Here is a 13134-nt window from a genome sequence, read left to right on the forward strand (position 1 = left end):
GAGCCCCCCAAAATAAAGTTTGACACTGTTTCTACTGTTTCCCCATCTATTTGCCATGAAGTGATGGGACCGGATGCCATGATCTTAGTTTTCTGAACGTTGAACTTGAAGCCAACTTTTTCACTCTCTTCTTTCACTTTCATCAAGAGGCTCTTTAGATCCTCTTCACTTTCTGCCATAAGGGTGGTGTCATCTGCATATCTGAGGTTATTGATATTTCTCTGGGCAATCTTGATTCCAGCTTGTGCTTCTTCCAGCCCAGCCTTTCTCATGATGTACTCTGCATATAAGTTAAATAACAGGGTGACAATATACAGCCTTGATGTACTCCTTTTCCTATTTGGAACCAGTCTGTTGTTCCATGTCCAGTTCTAACAGTTGCTTCCTGACCTGCATACAGGTTTCTCAAGAGGCAGATCAGGTGGTCTGGTATTCCCATCTCTTTCAGAATTTTCCACATTTTATTGTGATCCACACAGTCAAAGGCTTTATCATAGTCAATAAAGTAGAAATAGATGTTTTTCTGGAACTGATATTGGTGGTCATCAAAAGACACTCCTTGTGTACTTCTGCCAAATATTACACAACTTCCATCTTTCAATTTTTGTACAGATGTCACCATCTTAGTAAGACCTACCCAAGATGCCCCCACCTAATACTCCCTTGGGCCTTGCTTTATCTTATTTTTTTTCCTTAGAATTCATTATCGTCTAATATACCATATATTTTACTTATTTGTCTACTTTTGTCTCCTTCTTGCAGAACATGAGCTCTTTGGCAATTTGGATTTCTGTCCATTTTTCTTTTCGTTATGCAATATTGTATCACCAGTGTCTAGAGAATCATGTAGTATGTAGCAAGTATTCAATGAGCATTGAAGTTTTCATGCACTCAGTATACCTCTTTTCATCTTCATTTTTTCCTAAAGCACCTGCAACCATCTCATTATCTGTCTATCTTCTTGTGTCATTTTCCTGAGTAGAATATAATTTCTGAGAATTTAAGGATGTTGTCTATTTTATTTACTATGCTTTTCCTAGAACCTGCAACAGATCCTGGCACATTGTAAATGTTTAGGATATATTTATTGATCTCCTGACAATTCCCCCAGAAACAGCAACTCACTGAAGACATCTAGTCAGAAAATGTGAGGTGAGAAAAACCATGATCATTGTGTTTTGAGGCTAGCATCCTTGTATTGGCAGGTGGGACAGAAACAAGAAGAACACTGGTGGTAGCTTTGCTAGAGTTTTCAGTTTTCACACAATCTGTAGGTTTAGAATATAAAAAAAATAGTACTTCAGAAGTATAAAGATACAGTACTTGTATGACTGATCGAATGTTATAGTTTCTCAAGGGCTGTGCAACCACTGTGCTGATTGTAGGCATTGTATACATATGTATTAATATTTATATTTCCTAGATACCCCCTCCCCTGGAAATAAATCCCTTGTGAGCAGGAATTGTATCATATTCTGACTTATATACAATACCTGAAACACTGCTTATTGGACATCTGAGGAAAAAAAATATTATTGGGTAATGGTTACAGACTTGGTAAAAATCCACAGAGAGTGAATAGAGACACTTGGAAATCTGAACTGCATTAGACTTTAACCCAGCATGAGGAAACAGAGAAGGGGAGGGAATATTTGACCAGCACTGGATCAAGCAAATTTCCTGGTGAGTTCTGCTTTGATTCTGTTACAATGAGAATAGTTCATCTAGGACTTGATGACCACTCTCAAACTAGAAGCAACTGGAGGGTATTTTTATGGGTTGGTGGAACACAGTGACAGTCATCCCCATCCAGGGCTGCGAGACCTCAGGATAAATATACAGTTGTTTCAGCCTGGTATACAGAGGAGGAAATACAAAGCATCGCAGATTTTTTTAGCTTGAAATATGAAAAAATAAATGATGCTAAATTGGTGTAACCTTGACTCTCGTTCTGTGAATCAGGATAAGATTCTGAGGCTAGCATGCTTCTATTGGTAGGTGGGTAAGAGAAGGATTAAGTCTCCAAGCTGAGTGTCTTAGGCATGTGAATGATGCCTGCGGGATCCAGGCAGCAGAGTGTGAACCTTGATGTGTTCAGTCCAGAGACCCCAGTTGCCATACACGAGGTTTGACTCCTATTTCCCCATTTGTTAAGTTCACCTTTCTGATTTCATGCAACTTACTTTTATCGATATCACGTCCTTCCTAGACCAGCATTTCTTTTGAAATGTCCATCTTTCCCTAAGCGTGGCTTTGTAAACTCCTAATCATATTTGTTTGTTTTAATTGAACAAATATGTTCTGTGTCTTGAGTACAAGTGATGGCTCCTAATTGGTTACATGTTAGCTTGGCTCACAGTTTCAGAGGATGGGGTTTCTCTGATTCAGGCTGGATGTGTAGAGGGGGAGATAACTTTAGAGCTTGATTAAAGCAAGTTTCTCTAATGTCAGGGTTCCCTGTAAAGAAATAGACATAATCCTGGAAGAACAATGGAAGCTTGCTTGTGTTTAGAAAGTTAGAACAGAAGTTTAAAAAAACAACCCTTGGTCCAATTTTCAACAGGATTGTATAATGTTCAAAAAATGAAAAAAATCCCCCCCACTTGTAACCACAGGAAGCCAAGCATTAAAGTCAGAAAAAATGAAACCCCTTAATCCCACCCCTAGAATGAACTGCACCATATTGTTTTCCTTTTGTGCTTGCCGATTTCAGATTTTCATTTTCTGTACATTAAAAAGCAAAGGAGACTTAAGAAAAATATATTCGTTAGCGGTTTCTGTCTAAATCTCATCATCTAATTATTTTCACAGTGAACATTTGAAATGGCAGAAGCAATTCTGCCAAGAGCCTTCTCTCTCTGGATTCCAGGAGATGTTTCACAATAATTAGAAACCCCAATGGGTCTCTTAAGAACCCTTAAAGGGTTCCATATGCAGAATTCCATATGAAGTGGTACAATGTGTAGTTCTTCATTTCCCACAATAGGGCCTGACAGGTCTTAATGTATATTATTACATTAAATGAGATGCACATTAGTTGGTTAGACTGCTGGGTAGCTGGCCCCAAATTCACTGAGAAATACAAACCAACCTGGTAACCCCGTTATTTGACTCAACCCACCCCACCCCACACACACAAAATACTGTTAGTCATTGTGCAAGTACTCAAGTTCTAATTGGCCTCTTGGACCTTGTCCTTGAGTGTGGAGCACTAGTTTCATTGATTTTACAGGAAGACGACTTAATGTATCTCAGGAAATGTTTGTTGTTAGTTAGTCGCTAAGTCGTGTCCAACTCTTTTGGGACCTCATGTACTGTAGTCCACCAGGTTTCTCTGTCCATGGGATTTTCCAGGTAAGAATACTGGAATGGGTTGCCATTTCCTTCTCCAGTGGTTCCTCCCCACCCAGGGATCGAACCCACGCCTTCAGCATTGGCAAGCAGATTCTTTATCACTGAGCCACCAGGGAAGGCATAGGAAATGTTTGGGCTAAGTTAAATATCTCTTTTCCATTGAACTGCCAGAAGAGTTTCATTTGTTCTCTGGGAGGCAAAATACAGTGGTTTCAAAAGGTCAAAGGATCAGGGTGTCCTGTATTTAAAATGCATTGTTTGGCTAGATCTTAGCATTCCCTTATGCATTGCTGCTGTGATATTCTTTACTCGGGTAGCAGAAAACAATTTTATGTAGAAATACTGGATATCTTGTCAGATCTGTTATTTAGAATGTCCTGCTAAGCAAGCAGCACTGATTACCAACCATACCACAACCGAGAGAAGCTGAACTGGTATATGTTTGCTGATAGTAAAATGTTGTTTTCTTCTTAAAGGTTGTGCATGGTTCACATGGTTCACTGAATATAGAGTCTTTGGTCCACTGGTTGGGGACAGTTTAGGAAACTTTGATTCCTGATGTTTTATGCATCCTAATGAGGCCATACTATGTAAGTCAACCAGACCTCCAGAGAGCAAGGCAACTGCTAGATCAAGAAAAAGATATCTTTAATCCTTGAGGGTGTTACGTCTTAGTAGACTGGATGGCTACAGTCTCACTTGAAAAAATATCTGTGAACATCTCTGAAAAACAAAATGCTTTACCACTATTTTTACTTCAATAAACTGTCAACCCAACTCCCACCTTCATCCTTAGGCAATGGCTCTTCTTTGCCATTGTTATTTTAGTGCAGTGACCAATATGTGTACTATTTGCATCTTTGTGGGAGAGTTGAGGCACGAAAAGAATAGCAGACCATTTATCTTTATTGTGTAGAAGAAATGTGGCCCTGGTCAGCATCTGATACACGATTATTTGTTTCTCTCCCTTCTCCCTGCAAATAAGTAGTCAAGATAGAAATGCTAAGTTTTTGGAGGTGATGTTTATCAATATTATTTTGAAAATGTGAAATGGCACCCTCCTACAGTGGAAAGAAGACAGCAAGTAGATTGATTCCTTGAGAAACTTAAAATCCTCTTGGTGTGTATGGGTGTTAGTTGCTTAGTCATGTCTGACTCTTTGCAACCCCATAGACTATAGCCCACCAGGCCTCTCCATCCATGGAATTTTCCAGGCAAGAGTACTGGAGTGGGTTGTCATTTCCTTCTCCGCCTCTTGGTGTAACTAAGTACAAAATATGGAATCCAAATGGAAAGACAAAGAGAAGATGCTGTATTGCTTTTAGGAATCAGAGTATCAATATTCCATGTAATGAATATTTTTAAATAAATTTCTAAAATTTATTAATTATAATTATAAATAAACTACAAATAATTTAAATAATTATTATATTTATAATATATAATACATTAATTATAAATAATAATAATAATAATAAATATATTGATTATATTATATTATATTATATTTATATAATATAATATTATATTTATATAATATAATATATTAATAGTATATAAATATAAATAATATAAATATACACTATATATAATATATTATATATAATATAATTTATAATATAATAAATATGATATAAATATGATTATAAATAATTATATATACTTATAAATAAATTTAATAATTTTTAAAATAAATAAATAATTTTTTTCCAGTAACAAGAGCTAATCAAAAGTAAGACAGTATAGGAGATTGCTTCCTCTTAGCTCTTGAGGCCCTCTAGTTCTCTAAATTGTCATATAGTGACCTATAAAGGCTAAAATGTCTCCACCAAAAGCTATTAGTTAAAAAGGCCTTAGCAGATCTGTTGCCTCCCTTGGCTCTGTAGCACAGAAATTAAGTTCTGCAACTGAAGACAATTTGTATTAAGAGCAAACAGAAATAGGAGGCAGAGTATGAAGGAGGTATATAGTAGAGGGCAAAATCTAAGAATCACATTCAATTGATGTTCCCATCCAATAAAGAGGACAGAGTATTGTATCAGGTCCTCTGAGAGATACAGAAATGCAAAGCATTTGGGAAGAAAGCATTTGGGGCCTAGCTCTCTGATAGTGAAACAGAGAAGAGTCTACAGGTTCTTGCAGAGGAACTCACAATAGAAGAGGAGAGTGGAAAATTCTAAGAGAATGAGGTTACCAGACTCAAAGTATACCCCCAAAGATATTCATAAACATTCATATACACATGAACGTGGGCTTCCCTGGTGGCTCAGTGGTAAAGGTACGCTTGCAATGCAGGAAATACAGGAAGATGCAGGTTCGATCCCTGGGTGGGGAAGATCCCCTGGAGGAGGACATGGCAACCCACTCCAGTATTCTTGCCAGGAATAACCCACGGACAGAGAATCCTGGCAGGCTACAGTCCATGGGGTTGCAGAGTTGGACATGATTGAAGTGACTGAGCACGTACACATGAGCTTGTAGGTACATCCTCACCACTGACACACACACACACACACACACTGATCCACTGACACACACACACACACTGATCCACTGACACACACACACACACACACTGATCCACTGATACACACACACACTGATCCACTGACACACACACACACTGATCCACTGATACACACACACACATATATATATAATAACAGACTTCTGGGGGGAAAAAATCTGATGGTACTTTTGAACTCCAGCTGCTCACACTTAGTATAGAGTTATTTTCAGGGTGGCCAAATCCTGTAACCAGTACTCATTCCCACTTGGGCATTTGGAGATCTGGAAATCAGTGGTGACAAGATAATCTACAGCATTGACCAGGAAAGGAAATCCTGTGACTATGGCAACAAATAGAAGAAAGAGCCTGCTTTCAACTCTGAGGTTTCTACATATCTTTGTGGTGCTCTGTTTGTGTCTGGAATGAGGGAAAGTAGGAAGATAAACTTTATTTTGTGACAGCATCATGAATATTCATTGAAAGGATTGATGCTGAAGCTGAAGCTCCAGTACTTTGGACACCTGATGCAAAGAACCGACTGATTAGAAAAGACCCTGATGCTGGGATAGATTGAGGGCAGGAGAAGGGAACAGCAGAGGATGAAATGCTTGGATGGCATCATCGACTCAACAGACATGATTTTGAGCCAACTTTAGGAGATAGTGAAGGACAGGGAAGCCTGGTTTCCAGGATGCAGTCCATGGGGTTGCAAAGAGTCAGACATGACTGAGCAATAATGGAAGAACAACAACCTGAGGTCACTGTTGGTTCCAATTTTCAGATAAAAATATATTGTATCACAAAAACATTGCTGCAATTCTTGTATACGTATTAATAGCAAGGGGACTTGAGTGAATCCATGTCATCTAAACTTAGGACAGCAGCCTATAGTATAGATGCTACTTACATGAATATACACTAACTTGGGGCTACTCAAAGTGTGAACTGGTGCCATAAGAAAATGCTTGTTACTGGTTTGCAATGACAGAAATCTAGAAGCTGAATCTGAGTTTAGAAAATTTAATAACAACGAAGAGTAATTTTATAATATCTACTGAATCTACTAAGAAAAAAAGTATTGTAGTGTCATAGTTTATGTCTCCATATTATCTTTTTATTGAATTTTATGAAAGTTTGAATTGAGATGGATTAGTAATTTAAAACAAAACCGGTCCTCAGTTACAATCAGTTTGAGAATATTTGCCTAATTGAAATGTTACAGCAATCCATGAAATGGACTGACTTTGCCTAACATTTAGGCTCATTTTCTATATTTTATTTTCAGATCTCTAGCTTTTTGATAGCTAGATGCTAAAAACACATAGCATAAAGTATCTATTAAGATAATTAATGTTATTGGAACATTAATGCCTTAAAGATGTTTTGCCAAAATATCCAGAGACAAATACATTCAAGAAACCTTGCATATGTTGTGCTCACCTTGCTGTTGCTGTCGTTCAATCGCTGTCCAGCTATTGTGACCCCACGGGCTGCATCGTGCCAGGTTTCCATGTCCTTCACTGTCTCTTGAAGTTTGCTTAAAATCATACCCACCTTAGAGATTCACAATGCTTGTTAGCATCCTAAAGATTCTGAGAAATGTTGCAATAAACAAAAAATATCAACTTCACAGAGTTTCCCAAAATTATCTGGTCACAGAACTCCTTGTATTCTGTAGCACCTTCACTTCAGTTCGGTTCAGTCTCTCAGTCGTGTCCGACTCTTTGCGACCCCATGAATCGCAGCACGCCAGGCCTCCCTGTCCATCACCAACTCCCGGAGTTTACTCAAACTCATGTCCATCGAGTCGGTGATGCCATCCAGCCATCTCATCCTCTGTCGTCCCCTTCTCCTCCTGCCCCCAATCCCTCCCAGCATCAGGGTCTTTTCCAATGAGTCAACCCTTCGCATGAGATGGCCAAAGTATTGGAGTTTCAGCTTCAACATCAGTCCTTCCAATGAACATCCAGGACTGATTTCCTTCAGGATGGACTGGTTGGATCTCCTTGCAGTCCAAGGGACTTTCAAGAGTCTTCTCCAACACGACAGTCCAAAAGCATCAATTCTTCGGCGCTCAGCTTTCTTCACAGTCCACCTCTCACATCCATACATGACTATTGGAAAAACTATAGCCTTGACTAGATGAACCTTTGTTGACAAAGTAATGTCTCTGCTTTTTAATATGCTGTCTAGGTTGGTCATAACTTTCCTTCCAAAGAGTAAGCGTCTTTTAATTTCATGGCTGCAATCACCATCTGCACTGATTTTGGAGCCCCCCCAAAATAAAGTGTGACACTGTTTCCTCTGTTTCCCCAACTATTTGCCATGAAGTGATGGGACCAGATGCCATGATCTTAGTTTTCTGAATGTTGAGCTTTAAGCCAACTTTTTCACTCTCCTCCTTTGCTTTCATCAAGAGGTTCTTTAGTTCCTCTTCACTTTCTGCCATAAGGGTGGTGTCATCTGCATATCTGAGGTATTGATATTTCTCCCAGCAATCTTGATTCCAGCTTGTGCTTCTTCCAGCCCAGCATTTTTCATGACGTACTCTGCATATAAGTTAAATAAGCAGGGTGACAATATACAGCCTTGATGTACTCCTTTTCCTGTTTGGAACCAGTCTGTTATTCCATGTCCAGTTCTAACTGTTGTTTCCTGACATGCATACAGGTTTCTCAAGAGGCAGGTCAGGTGGTCTGGTATTCCTTAGCATATACTAACTTCTTGTGAACATTGGGTTCCATGGACCATGAATTCAGTTTATTCATGACTGGAGACTTCAATGAGAAATGAAAAGAAAAAGGATCATATGGCAGTAGATAATGTTAAAGAAAAGAAATAGGTAAAGCAGATAGTTTATAATCATAACCGCATAACATGTTGATTTCACTCAGACTGGATTCTAGTATGAAATCTCTCATTTCCCCTGCCCTCTTTCATCCTCCCCCCTGACTTTCCAAATAATTCTACCTTCTCAGCCGGCCCCTTCTTCAGATAATTAGGGAAAGATCTCTGCTCCCCTTGAGTCTTCACAGTTGAGCCAGAAATTATATAGAATTTAGGATTTTGCTAGTTTCTTGATTTTTAGACACTTGGTCCTTTCTATACATTTCCAGGCATTTAGTCAAACCCCACTGATTTGGACTAACAAAGGAAAAGGTCAACCTAATTTGGTAGGAAGTTTGCTTTATGAGATATTTTAAGAGAGTTTTCATTTCATTGTTTTCTAAAGCCCATTATGTCAGAAGCTGATTTTGGATGTATACAGAGTAACTATTTTATAGAATGACTTCAATGATTTGTATTAATTGAACTTAAAATAAGGTTTTATATTAAGTTTAAATCTCCTTTCCTTCCCCCAACCGATTATAGTGATGATAAAATCACTTTAATTTGTTTTAAAATATATTTCTAGCTAAACATATTTTTTATTGCAAGTCCTGCCTCAAAAACAGCTATTCAAATTAGTGGACCTCAGAGACTAAAGATAGTTTGCATTTGGTTTCTAGCTCCACAAGTGTGGGAAATATATGAAACATTGACAAAAGCAAAGAATTCAGAAATCTCCGTGCTCCTACTTTCCAAATATTTACTTTGAAAATGAATCTTTATTTTTCAAAGAAAAACATATGCTGCCTCTCACTGTCTGTCCTCATAATTATCACCTTATTTTATTTCCCTCATAGTAGTAATCACTGTTTGGAATTATGTTGCTTATTGATCTCATGTATTTTCTGCCTCTCCACACTAACATGTAAACTCACAGGAAGAGGTAAATCCAATCTATGTGGAATACTGTGGGAGATGGTCTTCTTAGGATTAGCATGTACAAAATAGGTGTTTCAAACAGAACTGTAGATCAGTCGCCCTGTTGGATATCCTCATCTTCACCTCCACCCTCACACAAGGACTGCCTGGCAAACCAAAGAGGAAAAAGCAAAACAGAAAAAGCGTATTCTCCTTTGACAGCACTCCACTTACCTCTTGGGAAGGACTGGCTTCCCTGGTGGATCACACGGTGAAGAACCTGCCTGTAATACAGGAGACCCGGGCTCGATCCCTGGGTCGGGAAGATCCCCTGGAGAAGGGAACGGCTACCCACTCCTGTATTCTTGCCTGGAGAGTCCCACGGACAGAGCTACAGTCTGTGGGGTCACAGAGAGTCAGACACAGCTGAGCGACTAACACTTGAGAAACCAGAAAGAGACACGTGCACCCCAATGTTCATCACAGCACTGTTTAGTAGCCAGGACATGGAAGCAACCTAGATGCCCATCAGCAGACGAATGGATAAGAAAGCTGTGGTACATATACACCATGGAATATTACTCAGCCATTAAAAGGAATACATTTGAATCAGTTCTAATGAGATGGATGAAACTGGAGCCCATTATACAGAGTGAAGTAAGCCAGAAAGATAAACACCAATACAGTATACTAACACACATATATATAATTTAGAAAGATGGTAACAATAACCCTATATGCAAGACAGAAAAAGAGACACAGATGTATAGAACAGACTTTTGGACTCTGTGGGAGAAGGCGAGGGTGGGATGATCTGAGAGAACAGCATTGAAACATGTATATTATCAAGTGTGAAACAGATCGCCAGCCCAGGTGGGATGCATGAGACAAGTGCTCGGGGCTGGTGCACTGGGAAGACCCGGAGGGATGGGATGGGGAGGGAGGTGGGAGGGGGGTTCAGGCTGGGGAACACATGTAAATCCATGGCTGATTCATGTCAATGTATGGAAAAAACCACTACAATATTGTAAAGTAATTAGCCTCCAACTAATAAAAATAAATGAAAAAAGAGAAGACCCTGAAAAAAAATAAAGATTGTATCATGTCTAGTCTAGTACCTGTCTTAACTTTACCAGCAGACTTCAAAGTAAAACCCTCCAACTGACAATTTCTACACTAGACAAAGTTCCCAGTAGCTCATTAAAAAGGAGGACTATAAGAAAAACATTATTCCAGGATCTAAAAAAATCAAATGTCCTTCATGCTTAAATATAATGGATAACCAAGATTTCACCAGAAGTATAAGGAAAATAATAGCACTAATGAAAAAAAAATTAAAGCCCAGATCAAGTAAACTTAAATAGATAATTCGTGCAATATAAGTGAACTTCTAAAAATTCACAACTATTAGAAAGATCCAGAAAGATATTGTTGCCTCTGTAAAATAAGAATAGTATGTGATAACAAAAATAAAAATTGAGAAATAAACTGTGAAAATTCTATTGGAAATTAAAGATTGTTTTTCTAAATTTGAATTTCAGTAGAATGGCTAGGAGCCAAAAATTGATAACCAGAAAAGAGTAAAAAAAAAAAAGATAAACATGACAGAATGATTAAGCTATATGAAATAGTTAAAAAAATAAAATTTAATAAAATTTTAGAAAGAGGGAAAAATAGAGAAAAATTTAAACAAATAAATGATAGAAAACAATTTACCATAGTTTTGTTGTTTTTCAGTTGCTAAGTTGCATCCGTCTCTTTGTGATCCCATGAGCTGCAGCGCACCAGGCTTCCTTGTTTCTTCTTTATCTCCTTGAATTTGCTCAAACTTCTTTCTGTTGAGTCAGTGATGCCATCCAACCATCTCATCCTCTGTTGCCTCCTTCTCCTCCTGACCTCCATCTTTCCCAGCATCAAGGTCTTTTCCAATAAGTCAGTTCTTCGCATCAGGTGGCCAAAGTACTGGAGCTTCGGCTTCAGCATCAGTTCTTCCAATGAATATTCAGGCTTGATATCCTTTAGGATGGACTATTTTGATCTTCTTGCTGCCCAATGGACTTTCAAGAGTCTTCTCCAGTACCCCAATTCAAAGTTTTTTAATTCAAAATGTATGCTCAAATAATCTCGAGGTAATACAAACACACATACACACACACGTGCATACACTTGGAGTATTTCGTTCTTTCTCCAACATTTCAGAACACAAAAGATAAAATCCTTAAAAGACATCATTGCATAACTTCAGAGAATTCAGAGAGTGGAAATCAAATTGACATCAGAATTCTCAACAACAGCAATGTGTGCCTGAAGACAATCAAACTGTCTTTCTTTCAAACACTAAGAATAACTTAGTTTGAATCTAGACTTCTATACACAGCTCAGTTAAAAGAATATGTGAGAAAAACAATTAAAAAGTCTATAGAAATTCCTCATGCACTAGTCTCAGTAAGTTTCTAGATGCTACATAAAAGAAAAGCTTAAAAAGTTGAGTGAGAAACAGAAAACATGAAGAACAAGATACATGGAATTAGCTGAGAAATACAACGAAAATAAACCCCCATGATGACAGCTGGCCTACTATAGGAAGTTGGTAAGCTGCAAAAAGCAATATCTTTTTCAAGAAAAAAGAATAGATTCTTTTAAATTAGTAGACTGAAAAAGCAAGGTTTTTAGTTTTATTGCAAAAACCATCAAATGTATTTTTCATCAAGGATAAAGAAATAAAATTAGCAACGCCTTATAAATATGTATATACTAATCATGGTAAAGATATGAAGCAAATAAAAGTGTGTCATTGTTTGAAGAAATTTCATGGAATGTAAAAAATCTGCCATGATTTCATTTATGGTTTCTGGTTTCCTATTTGGCTGAAAAGCCATTCTGTATCCTGAGGTTATATCAATATATCCTCATAAATGAGTCAGCTTAAAATTTTGTATTTTTATGTCCTTTACATTTAGATTTCTAACTCATATGAAATTTTATTTTACATGGAGTGTAAATAGGGATTACATTTATTTTTATCCCAATGAGAAGATAACTATGAGAATGTCACTTATTAAGTACACCATTCCTTCTTTAATGAATTAAAATATCACTTTTATTGTTGTATTCTGGATACTTTAGAAGACAGCTTATACCAAAGGTAAAAGAAGCCTGAAAGAAAGTAAAAGGCTTGTCTCTTTAATGGAGAGAAAATAGATATTTGATAAGTCGAAATAATGAAAAGTCGTAACAACATATATATGGATGACATGATTTAAGTCCCATAACATAGCTATAAAAATAGAATGTAGGATTTTCTTAAAATCAGAGAAAACAATTTTAATTATCCATAGGAATGCAGAAAAATGTAAAAGAAAATAAAGAAATTTAGAAATCTGAAATGATGTGAAAATTTTACTGAGAGAACAGAACATGCACTAATTGTAAACTGATTAATCTCCCTTAATAAAAGATCAAATGAAAGACAGATTTGATTAAAAATATACACATACATACTCATAGACATGTATACACTCTAC

The sequence above is a fragment of the Dama dama genome, chromosome 11 (genome assembly GCF_033118175.1).
Source record: "Dama dama isolate Ldn47 chromosome 11, ASM3311817v1, whole genome shotgun sequence".
Lineage (NCBI taxonomy): Eukaryota > Metazoa > Chordata > Mammalia > Artiodactyla > Cervidae > Dama > Dama dama.